This window comes from Pseudophryne corroboree, chromosome 8 (genome assembly GCF_028390025.1).
Source record: "Pseudophryne corroboree isolate aPseCor3 chromosome 8, aPseCor3.hap2, whole genome shotgun sequence".
In the NCBI taxonomy this organism is placed as follows: Eukaryota; Metazoa; Chordata; class Amphibia; order Anura; family Myobatrachidae; genus Pseudophryne; species Pseudophryne corroboree.
This window is the reverse complement of record NC_086451.1, coordinates 387,680,388-387,693,270: the sequence shown is the minus strand read 5'-3', so window position 1 is coordinate 387,693,270 and position 12,883 is coordinate 387,680,388. Positions and strand designations below refer to the sequence as shown.

General features: G+C 47.2%; 1 protein-coding gene across 2 annotated transcripts in view; it reads right to left on the bottom strand.

The window, feature by feature from the left end:
* The window catches only part of LOC134949219 (uncharacterized), a 167,975-nt gene extending 161,770 nt beyond the window's left edge, over nt 1–6,205 (bottom strand). Inside the window, exon 1 of one of the 2 annotated variants that reach the window (XR_010183124.1) lies at nt 5,974–6,205. The gene's annotated coding sequence lies outside the window, so the exon portion shown is untranslated. The remainder of the gene's footprint in view (nt 1–5,973) is intronic. The other variant, XM_063937684.1, reaches the window with a different exon arrangement.
* Between the last annotated feature and the right edge of the window lie 6,678 nt (nt 6,206–12,883).

The window sequence follows — 12,883 nt, the reverse complement described above, 5'->3', positions numbered from 1 at the left end:
CTTCACAGTGATCTTGTTTTCAATTACATTGTATATATTCTTTATCGCTGGTGACTAAGCTGCTCTATACAGCTGTCTGGAGTAAAACACAAGTTTTTCAAGGGGAAATAAACTGTACGGTCAGAAAACAAATCTTAAAACTAAAACGTAGGTAGGAGAGGGAAACAAAATAACATTTGAAAAATTAAAGAGACTGGAGACACAATAACATTTAATAAAAGAAAGGTCTTAATAGTCTCTCTAATGACATGGGTGCTATGTTTTTAAAATGGTTTTATGTGTTTAAAATGATCTTATGCTGAAAAATGAGACTTTGCAAGAGCGGCTGTCTCTATTGCCCAACACCCACTCAATTACACAGACCGTATGTTCGATTCTGTACTGCGTCTCTAGATGCCAACAATCGGCACGCATGCGCTGCTTAACTGGGACGCATGCGCAGACTTTAAACAATCATCCAAGTGCATGCGGCATATACGCTGCGCGAATCTCAGGATCAGGCCCGTTGCGGACTCTTATTTATGCAGAAAATAACAAGACTTGTTTTTCATATATAAAGGATTTATGCAGTATTTTTATTTTACTGGATTTAAAAGATGAATCAGGTAACAGCAGTCTAAAGCAGCAGCTTGGTGACACAACGTAAACAAGCACCAGAAAAGGCATTGCTGTTTCATCCCCCCCCCCCCCCCCCCCCCCCAAAAAAAAAACCCCAAAACATTCTATTATGTTTTTGTATTTTTTAACAATAATTTGACCACTGGGTGGCAATGTTCTAACCTCCTAACAGTGCAGGTCCCCTCAGATTTCTAAAGTTATGTGGCTGCCAGTCTGCATGATAATGTGGCCATGGTTGGCAGAACTAGGCATGGTTTGAGAGGACCATATGAAGGCTTATGTCCCTATTTTCCTGGCTTATGTCCCTATTTTCCTCTTTGGGAGGTAAGCAGTGTTTCCCGCCATGATGATGTAGCACATGAATCTACTAGCAATTAGTGACATCACTGAGGTATAAAGTGACATCAGAGAGGTAGCGAGAACACATTCAGTAAAATACCAGCCTTGTAACAGACCTGTTTATCTGTGTGCTGAGATAACCGTTACAGATTAGCACATTCCAGTGACAAAGTGCCTCAGGATTCTAGTAATTCCATTGTCTGCATGAATATTGTGACAGGTCTCCAGATATACTATTAGTGCAGCCAATAACACAATCTGCATAAAAATGGTGCCATCCGTGTAAACTGTGAGGTCCATCTCGTCTACTCAGACAGCCATGTGAGTAGTGCAAGCTTGGGTTCCAATATCTGAGAAGTTCCCGGAAGTTTCCTTTAGAAGATTTACAAATAGGAAATATGGGTGCATACAGATGGAGCCATGCTCATAAGGCTTATGCTAATAAGGCTTATGCTAATAAGCCATGGTGCACCTAGGCGCAGCAAAGAAGGCTAGATGAGCAAGGCTCCATCTGTAGGTAAAATTCTCACTCCATGGTAGCAGTTATATTTTCAATATCAGTGTGGATTTAACGTCCTGAAACTTCTCTCTCATATGTAAATTTGTCAATGTCACTAGCAGCTCTGCTAGGCTGCAGGCACATGGGCCCTCATTCCGAGTTGATCGCTCGCTAGCTACTTTTAGCAGCCGTGCAAGCACATAGTCCCCACCCACCGGGGAGTGTATTTTTGCTTTGAAGGAGTGCGAATGCCTGTGCAGCCGAGCGGTACAAAAACATTTTGTGAAAAACAAGACCTGCCCTTTAGTTACTTATCCTGTGCGATGATTCCAGCGACCAAGTCCCCGGAATTGACGTCAGATACCCGCACTGCAAACGGCCGGCCACGCCTGCGTTTTCCCTACCACTCCCAGAAAACGGTCAGTTGACACCCATAAACGCCCTCTTCCTGTCAATCTCCTTGCGATCGGCTGTGCGAATGGATTCGTCGCTAGAAGCATTGCACAGCAACGATGCTCTTTGTACCCGTACAACACTCGTGCACATTGCGATGCATACGGATGCGCAGTTTTACCATTTTTTACCTGATCGCTGCGCAAATCAGCAGCATGCGATCAACTCGGAATGACCCCCATAGGTAAGGAATGTAAGCAATCATTTCACAGCGCCCCATAAACAAGAGTGAAAAACCAGATACATTAGGATGGTATAGGTGTATGTACACATGTGTGGGCAAGAGTTTGTTTTGCTTTAGTTCTCTTCCTTGTGCAATTCCTCCTAGCTGTGTTTTGCGGATGATACCCACATACAAGGCTTTCCAAGTACATCTTTGTAGGTTTATTTTATCAAGACTCTGAAAGCCCTTTAACAATGTAATTTCTGTTTGTTTAAAAATATATAAAGCCCTTCCAAAATGCTCAGTAAACATACAGTGAATGTATACCGAATTTCTTTAAAACAGCTGCTACCGCGCTACGTTTGGAATACTAGGCTAAACTAAAAAAAATAGAGGTTAAGAAGTGCATACACATCCTTATACAAACCAACTTGAATTTTATAAACCATACACCCAGAAATTCACCAGCTGTTTTAAAATACAATATTAATTATGTAAATATACGCTTGATGACGTTAAGTCTTCAGCTACTGTCACACAAGTTAAAACAAACAACAAAATCGCACTCCAGTGCATTGTGACTAGGGCTCTCTGCACTGTAATCTTTGTAGATTCCAGGTCTCAGTCACACTTTTTGCGTATTCTTAGCAACATGAAACTAGTCCACTTCTATACACGTACATTGGTAGACTTGCGGAGGGGGGGCGGGGGGTTATACAATAGATTCCGAATTTTACAGAAACCGCGGGATTTCGGCAAGATTTCCGCTAAATTTAAGGCACCTTTCAGTTATAAGGGTGGAATCTTTTACATAACCCCCTTGGTGTCATTAGTGCAGTCTGATGATTGACAGAGGGGGCGATACAGCACCCACTAGATGGCACGGAACGGAGCTCTGTTTGGGCGTTACTAGCCGCAAGGGGACATATTCAGCTCACAAACTCCTGAGGTGCGATATGAGATGTGCGATAAGTCGGCACTTTCGCCACCGAAAGCCGTACTTTAAACTGGTTTAGCCGCTCTACACCCTTCTGCTCCACAGGAGGTTTCAGTCCTCCCTAAGCACGCTCTTCACGGCTAAACCCGTCACTTATGCACTCGCGCCCAAGAAGGGGCGACGACAGTTGAATTCCTCCGATGGGCACTCACGTGAATTTCCCCTATAAAGTCAAGATACATTTATTGGGAGGGGGGGGGGGGGGGGGGGGGGAGGAGTAATTCAAATCCGACCTATATCTGGCTGGGATCATTACTGTTTATTCGCTCATTTGGTCTACGCACCCCTATTGGTAGCTAGTAAAAAAAAAAAAAAAAAATTCATAAAGTTACTGGTCACAAAGAGCCTTTGGGCCTGATTCATGTTTTGTAAGTAAAGCAAAAAGAAAGCAAGTCACTGTGTCTGGAACAAACCACGTTGCTATGCAAGGGAAGCAAATATATTTTGATTCTTTCTGTGCAGGGTAAATACCTGCTACTTTTGCATGTAGCCCACAAATGTTAGACAGCTTTATTTTGTACACTGCAATTTAGATTTCATTTTGAACGCACTCCACCCAATTCTAAAATCTCTCTGCACATGTTACATCTGCCCCATCTGCAGTGTAACATGATTTTGCCCAGTTGCTTGTATTTTTGCTTTACTAAAACATGAATAAGACCCTGTGTCGTCCCCTTCAAGAAAACACTTGAATTGTATTTAACCATATTCATCTGTCCCGACTAACATATCACGGCGGGTTGGGTTCAATATACCGGCAGTCAAAATACCGACCACAGCATCCCGATGGCGAGAATCCCTATAGGGACAAGTTAAGTATACTTACCTTTCCCCAATGTTCCCCTAACCCTAATCCTCCCTTTCGGCAGCCTAAAACTAACCTTTTTTCAAAAAGGGAAATCATGTACAAGGCTAAACCATGTCTTGTACATGATTGCCCCTTTAAGGGGGGTACTCACGGAGAGATCCATGCTTAAAATCTAAGCAATCTGACTAGATTGCTTAGATTTTAAGCACAGATCACTCGTGTGTAGCCCCCTCAGCGATAGCGATGCGCGGCCCTGCACATCGCTATCGCCGCTGCTAGATTGAGCCTGCATGCAGGCCAATCTAGCAGGTCGCTCATTTCCCCCGCTGGGTGAAATGAGCGGCCCTCGTCCTCCCCCAGCATCGCTCAGCACACATCACGCTGTGCTGGGCGGCGGAAGAGATGTGTGCTGAGCGGTTCGCTCAGCACACATCTCTCCCGTGTACACCCCCCTTTAAAAAAGCATCCTAGTTTGGCTGGCGACCCGCACGGCTGCTGAACTCGGACTTTATTACATCCAGCCCCATGTATCAGTGCAGACTGTATTGTGGGTAATATACACATCAGTATAATAAACCACAGTAATGAACATTACCAGCCTCCAAGCAAAAATCAGACACCACTAGGAATAATGGGGGTCATTCCGAGTTGATCGCACGTAGCAACTTTTTGCAGTCCGTGCGATCGACTAGACGCAGCCTATGGGGGAGTGTATTTTTGCATAGCAAGGCTGCGATCGCTTGTGCAGCCCTGCTATGCAAAAAACGTTTTGTGTAGAACAAGACCAGGGTAAGAGTTATTTACCATGTGCGGTGAATCCAGCGTTGCAGGTCCCGGAATTGACGTCAGACATCCGCCCTCCAAACGCCTCGACGCGCCTGCGTTCACTGCACCTCTCCCAGAAAAAGCTCAGTTGTCACCCACAAACGCCCTCTTCCTGTCAATCTCCTTGCGATCGGCTGTGCGAATGGATTCTTTGTTAAATCCATCGCTCAGCAACGATCCACATTGTAGCCGTACGACGCGCTTGCGCATTGCGGTGCATATGCATGCGCAGTAGTAACCGGTTCGATGCGCAGCGAAAAACGGTAGCAAGCGATCAACTCGGAATGACCACTTATGTGCTTTCGCAGCTACCTTTGCAAAAGAATTGCCTGGTTATCGCCCGAGGCAGGCAAAACTAAATCCCTGATGAGGGCCTGCTTTGGGGGTAACTGGATAGCCCCAGGGGGGTGAATTAGCAGCAGTAAATCACCGCGGCTAATTGAATATCAGCCTGATGTCCACAAAATTGCATCCACAATGTGTGGCCGAAGGCAATTCACGACTAGTATTTTTGCTGAGTTTTCCATCACACCCCATAAAGGTGCACGGGAACATTAGGGAAGCTTGTCTACTGTAATCAACAGTAATGTGCGCAAGCAGACTTCACGGTTATGTCAGGCGGTACAAAACAGAATTCTCACCAAAAAATCCCTTTCCTGATAAGATTGCAGTCTAAATCAGAAGAGGCAAAACAGCAGAACTTGCAATCTAATGGAAAAATAAAATTACATCACTGTACTAAGAAATTGACATACAATATAAGAGCCTAATACTAAATATATCTGCCAATCTGTTGCACGTTTATAATACCACTCCACTGTGCGGCGCAGAAACTAATAGTGTAATAAAACAATCTTCTCTGTAACTTTATACTAGCTAAAAGGTTTATAATGAGACAGTGTAGTGCGGAATATAGCAGAGCACTCCTCTGCTGGCTACTTCACAATCAGTAAACACAATGACAGATCCTGTCAATACATCAAATATTGCCAATCTTATGTTACACCCATGGCTCTACCTTGGCTCTCTAATCCATAAGCAACTTAGCAACATAGGTTTTTTTTTGTTTGTTTTTTTGCCTCAGTTTGTACTTGCTCCAACCCAACGGTGAGAAGCGCGTAACAGACATCATATGGCTTTTTATTATGAAAAAGAAAACCATGTTCTTATTACAGTAATTACTAGAGTAAATTCAAAAATAGACAATAACAGAACAAAAAGGAAAATCCATCCATAAGCAACATAGGTAGGTAATGAAAACACACACTTACCTGGACAAACAACCAGATGTAGTGTTTATCCTGCACCTTTATTCCTGATTCCCCCAACTTCTGCAAACACCGAACTCATGTCAAGTAGGGAAGTAGTAACAAGACACCCAGCTGCTACAGATTGGATGGGAGCCTTGCTGTACTGCTCAAACCCACCCTCCCAGTCCACAGACAAGCTCAACCCCTCCCCTCCCCAAACTGCTGCAGGCTCCTCTTTTGTGTATGAAGTTAGAATTGTTGTCATTTAACTCTTTGTAACAGGGGTAAGAGGTGGGAGGAAACTTCACTCAGCAGTACTGTGCTTAATGCATGCTTCAGGACGCTTCAGGACAAGAGCAGTCACTAACCAAATGCAATTAAAGACATGGATGTATAGTTAAAATAAGAATTTACTTACCGATAATTCTATTTCTCGTAGTCCGTAGTGGATGCTGGGGACTCCGTCAGGACCATGGGGATTAGCGGCTCCGCAGGAGACAGGGCACAAAAGTAAAAGCTTTAGGATCAGGTGGTGTGCACTGGCTCCTCCCCCTATGACCCTCCTCCAAGCCTCAGTTAGGATACTGTGCCCGGACGAGCGTACACAATAAGGAAGGATTTTGAATCCCGGGTAAGACTCATACCAGCCACACCAATCACACCGTACAACTTGTGATCTGAACCCAGTTAACAGCATGACAACGTAGGAGCCTCTGAACAGACGGCTCACAACAATAACAACCCGATTTCTTTGTAACAATAACTATGTACAAGTATTGCAGACAATCCGCACTTGGGATGGGCGTCCAGCATCCACTACGGACTACGAGAAATAGATTTATCGGTAAGTAAAATCTTATTTTCTCTAACGTCCTAGTGGATGCTGGGGACTCCGTCAGGACCATGGGGATTATACCAAAGCTCCCAAACGGGCGGGAGAGTGCGGATGACTCTGCAGCACCGAATGAGAGAACTCCAGGTCCTCTTTAGCCAGGGTATCAAATTTGTAGAATTTTACAAACGTGTTCTCCCCCGACCACGTAGCTGCTCGGCAGAGTTGTAATGCCGAGACCCCTCGGGCAGCCGCCCAGGATGAGCCCACCTTCCTTGTGGAATGGGCCTTGACAGATTTAGGCTGTGGCAGGCCTGCCACAGAATGTGCAAGTTGAATTGTGCTACAAATCCAACGAGCAATCGTCTGCTTAGAAGCAGGAGCACCCAGCTTGTTGGGTGCATACAGTATAAACAGCGAGTCAGATTTTCTGACTCCAGCCGTCCTTGAAATATATATTTTCAATGCCCTGACATCGTCCAGCAACTTGGAATCCTCCAAATCGCTAGTAGCCGCAGGCACCACAATAGGCTGGTTCAGGTGAAACGCTGACACCACCTTAGGCAGAAAATGAGGACGCGTCCGCAGTTCTGCCCCGTCCGAATGGAAAATCAGATATGGGCCTTTATACGATAAAGCCGCCAATTCTGACACTCTCCTGGCTGAAGCCAGGGCCAGTAGCATGGTTACTTTCCATGTAAGATATTTCAAATCCGCCGATTTGAGTGGCTCAAACCAATGGGATTTGAGAAAATCCAAAACTACATTAAGGTCCCACGGAGCCACTGGGGGCACAACTGGGGGCTGTATATGTAGTACTCCTTTTACAAAAGTCTGGACTTCAGGAACTGAAGCCAATTCTTTCTGGAAGAAAATCGACAGGGCCGAAATTTGAACCTTAATGGACCCCAACTTGAGGCCCATAGACAATCCTGTTTGCAGGAAATGTAGGAATCGACCCAATTGAAATTCCTCCGTGGGGGCCTTCCTGGCCTCACACCACGCAACATATTTTCTCCAAATGCGGTGATAATGTTGTGCAGTCACCTCCTTCCTGGCTTTTACCAGTGTAGGAATGACCTCTTCCGGAATGCCTTTTTCCCTTAGAATTCGGCGTTCAACCGCCATGCCGTCAAACGCAGCCGCGGTAAGTCTTGGAATAGACACGGTCCCTGCTGAAGCAGGTCCCGTCTTAGAGGTAGAGGCCACGGATCTTCCGTGAGCATCTCCTGAAGTTCCGGGTACCAAGTTCTTCTTGGCCAATCCGGAGCCACGAGTATCGTTCTTACTCCCCTTTGCCGCATAATTCTCAGTACTTTTGGTATGAGAGGCAGAGGAGGAAACACATACACTGACTGGAACACCCACGGCGTTACCAGAGCGTCCACAGCTATTGCCTGAGGGTCTCTTGACCTGGCGCAATACCTGTCCAGTTTTTTGTTGAGGCGAGACGCCATCATGTCCACCTTTGGTTTTTCCCAACGGTTCACAATCATGTGGAAGACTTCTGGATGAAGTCCCCACTCTCCCGGGTGTAGATCGTGTCTGCTGAGGAAGTCTGCTTCCCAGTTGTCCACTCCCGGAATGAACACTGCTGACAGAGCTATCACATGATCTTCCGCCCAGCGAAGAATCCTTGCAGCTTCTGCCATTGCTCTCCTGCTTCTTGTGCCGCCCTGTCTGTTTACGTGGGCGACTGCCGTGATGTTGTCCGACTGGATCAACACCGGCTGACCCTGAAGCAGGGGTTTTGCCAGGCTTAGAGCATTGTAAATCGCTCTTAGCTCCAGTATATTTATGTGAAGAGACATCTCCAGGTTTGACCATACTCCCTGGAAGTTTCTTCCCTGTGTGACCGCTCCCCAGCCTCTCAGACTGGCATCCGTGGTCACCAGGACCCAGTCCTGTATGCCGAATCTGCGGCCCTCTAACAGATGAGCACTCTGCAACCACCACAGAAGAGACACCCTTGTCCGTGGCGACAAGGTTATCCGCTGATGCATCTGCAGATGCGATCCGGACCATTTGTCCAGCAGATCCCACTGAAAAGTTCGTGCGTGGAATCTGCCAAATGGAATCGCTTCGTAAGAAGCCACCATCTTTTCCAGGACTCTTGTGCATTGATGCACAGACACTTTCCCTGGTTTTAGGAGGTTCCTGACAAGTTCGGATAACTCCTTGGCTTTCTCCTCCGGAAGAAACACCTTTTTCTGAACCGTGTCCAGAATCATTCCCAGGAACAGCAGACGTGTCGTCGGGGTCAATTGAGATTTTGGAAAATTCAGAATCCACCCGTGCTGTTGCAGCACTATTTGGGTTAGTGCTACTATGTCCCCCAGCTGTTCCCTGGACCTTGCCCTTATCAGGAGATCGTCCAAGTAAGGGATAATTAATACGCCTTTTCTTCGTAGAAGAAACATCATTTCGGCCATTACCTTGGTAAAGACCCGAGGTGCCGTGGACAATCCAAACGGCAGCGTCTGAAACTGATAATGACAGTTTTGCACCACGAACCTGAGGTACCCTTGATGTGAAGGGCAAATTGGGACATGCAGGTAAGCATCCTTGATGTCCAGGGACACCATAAAGTCCCCTTCTTCCAGATTCGCTATCACTGCTCTGAGTGACTCCATCTTGAACTTGAATTTTTGTATGTACAGGTTCAAAGATTTCAGATTTAGAATAGGTCTTACCGAGCCGTCCGGCTTCAGTACCACAAATAGTGTGGAATAATACCCCTTTCCCTGTTGTAGGAGGGGTACCTTGACTATCACCTGCTGAGAATACAGCTTGTGAATGGCTTCCAATACCGTCGCCCTGTCTGAGGGAGACGTTGGCAGAGCAGACTTTAGGAACCGGCGAGGGGGAGACTTCTCGAATTCCAACCTGTAACCCTGAGATATTATCTGCAGGATCCAGGGGTCCACCTGTGAGTGAGCCCACTGTGCGCTGAAATTCTTGAGTCGACCCCCCACCGCCCCTGAGTCCGCTTGTAAAGCCCCAACGTCATGCTGAGGGCTTTGCAGAAGCCGGGGGGGGGGGGGGCTTCTGCTCCTGGGAAGAAGCTGCTTGGTGCACTCTCTTACCCTTTCCTTTGCCTCGGGGCAAATATGACTGTCCTTTCGCCCGCTTGTTCCTATAGGAACGAAAGGACTGCGGCTGAAAAGACGGTGTCTTTTTCTGTTGGGAGGGGACCTGAGGTAAAAAGGTGGATTTCCCGGCTGTAGCCGTGGCCACCAAATCCGATAGACCGACCCCAAATAATTCCTCCCCCTTATACGGCAATACTTCCATATGCCGTTTGGAATCCGCATCACCTGACCATTGTCGCGTCCATAAACTTCTTCTGGCAGATATGGACATCGCACTTACTCTCGATGCCAGAGTGCAAATATCCCTCTGTGCATCTCGCATATATAGAAATGCATCCTTTAAATGCTCTATAGTCAGTAAAATACTGTCCCTATCCAGGGTATCAATATTTTCAGTCAGGGAATCCGACCAAACCACCCCAGCACTGCACATCCATGCAGAGGCGATGGCTGGTCGCAGTATAACACCAGTATGAGTGTATATACTTTTCAGGGTAGTTTCCAGCCTCCTATCTGCTGGATCCTTGAGGGCGGCCGTTTCAGGAGACGGTAACGCCACTTGTTTTGATAAGCGTGTGAGCGCCTTATCCACCCTAGGGGGTGTTTCCCAGCGCGCCCTAACCTCTGGCGGGAAAGGATATAATGCCAATAACTTCTTTGAAATTAGCAGTTTTCTATCGGGGTTAACCCACGCTTCATCACACACTTCATTCAATTCGTCTGATTCAGGAAAAACTACAGGTAGTTTTTTCAGACCCCACATAATACCCCTTTTTGTGGTACATGCAGTATCAGAGATATGTAAAGCCTCCTTCATTGCCGTGATCATATAACGTGTGGCCCTACTGGAAAATACGTTTGTTTCTTTACCGTCGACACTAGATTCGGTGTCCGTGTCTGGGTCTGTGTCGACCGACTGAGGTAAAGGGCGTTTTACAGCCCCTGACGGTGTCTGAGACGCCTGTACAGGTACTAACTGGTTTTCCGGCCGTCTCATGTCGTCAACTGATTTTTGTAATGTGCTGACATTATCACGTAATTCCATAAATAAAGCCATCCATTCCGGTGTCGACTCCCTAGGGGGTGACATCACCATTACCGGCAATTGCTCCGCCTCCACACCAACATCGTCCTCATACATGTCGACACACACGTACCGACACACAGCAGACACACAGGGAATGCTCTTATCGAAGACAGGACCCCACTAGCCCTTTGGGGAGACAGAGGGAGAGTTTGCCAGCACACACCCAAGCGCTATAAATATATAGGAACAACCCTATAGAAGTGTTGTCTCCCTTATAGCAGCTTAATATATATAAAAAAACGCCATAAAAAAGTGCCCCCCCCTCTCTTTTTTACCCTGTTTCTGTAGTGCAGTGCAGGGGAGAGTCCTGGGAGCCTTCCTCGCAGCGGAGCTGAGCAGGAAAATGGCGCTGTGTGCTGAGGAGATAGGCCCCGCCCCCTATTTCAGCGGGCTCTTCTCCGGAGTTTGTGAGACCTGGCAGGGGTTAAATACATCCATATAGCCCCAAGGGCTATATGTGATGTATTTTTGTAGCCAGAACAAGGTATTCTCATTGCTGCCCAGGGCGCCCCCTGCAGCGCCCTGCACCCTCAGTGACCGCTGGTGTGAAGTGTGTGACAACAATGGCGCACAGCTGCAGTGCTGTGCGCTACCTCATGAAGACTGAAAAGTCTTCTGCCGCCGGTTTCTGGACCTCTTCGCTTTTCGGCATCTGTAAGGGGGTCGGCGGCGCGAATCAGCAGAACAAAACTATAAGGAGAAACCAAAATATACTATAGAGAATGAATAGCGGAAGCACCATACAAAAGAAAAGAAAATATAACAAAATACAACATTCACATATTAAGTAAGCTAAAACTTATTTTGTTAAGAAAGCTAAAGGGGTGCACTTGTCACATTTTAGGGCATTCCAAATTGTGCAGAAGGGGGCACAGCTATTTCCACCCTGCGGAAGGACTTAAATTACTGTATGAGTCAAACTGAGCTAGTGTAGATTGTATTTCATTTTATACTTTAATCAAGACGGCCCCGAATTGATGTCTGGTAATATTTTTGACGTAAAAAATGACAATAATTCTAGCTGTATATCAGAAAACCTGAAGTTATGTTAATGAGAGAGGTCATTTCTAATCTGGTATGAGGATGTAACGCTGACACTTTTGCACAGACGGCACACTTTACATGTGCAGGCTTCCCCTTCCCCAGCTGATATGAAGCGTTCTTTCTGCGTGCCTTTAATGGGTATTTAATAGGTATGCAAGTCACACCAGGGTTATAACGCCAGCAATACCCCTTGAAGCATCTACATTTGTAACTTTTGTTGCCCATATTAGTCATAACTGGCGGCTATACGCCCTTAAGGCCCATACACACTTGCCTATAAAATGAGCGACGTCGCTCATTTTCCCCTTCTCTGAGCGACGTCGTTCATTTTATCGGCAAGTGTGTATGCCGCCAGCGACGACCGATGCGTGGCCCCGCGGGTCGGCAATGATCGTCGCTGTCGGTAGGGCATGCATGCAGGATCTGGACTGTCGTCCAGGACCTGCATGCACAGCTGGCAGAGGGGTGTAGTACGGGTGACCGGCGGTCAGGAGACCGCCGGTCACCTTACCGACGCCGGGATCCCGGCAGCATACCGACGCCGGGATCCCGGCGGGGAGGGGCGAGTGCTGCAAGCCCCTTGCGGGCTCGCTGCGCTCGCCACGCTGCGGGCTCGGTGGCGACCTGCGGTCACCACGGGTTCTATTCCCACTCTATGGGTGTTGTGGACACCCACGAGTGGAAATAGTCCCTGTTGGTCGGCATGCCGACCATCGGGAAAGTGAGCCGTCGGGCTCACGGAGGAGGTCATGTGACTGTCGGTCAGCCGACCGGCGGTCACATGACTACCACCCCTGGCAGAGGCGTGACGTCACTGAGCGATATGAGCGGTCATATCGCTCAGTGTGTATAGTCGGCCGCCGACCGGCCGGCCCG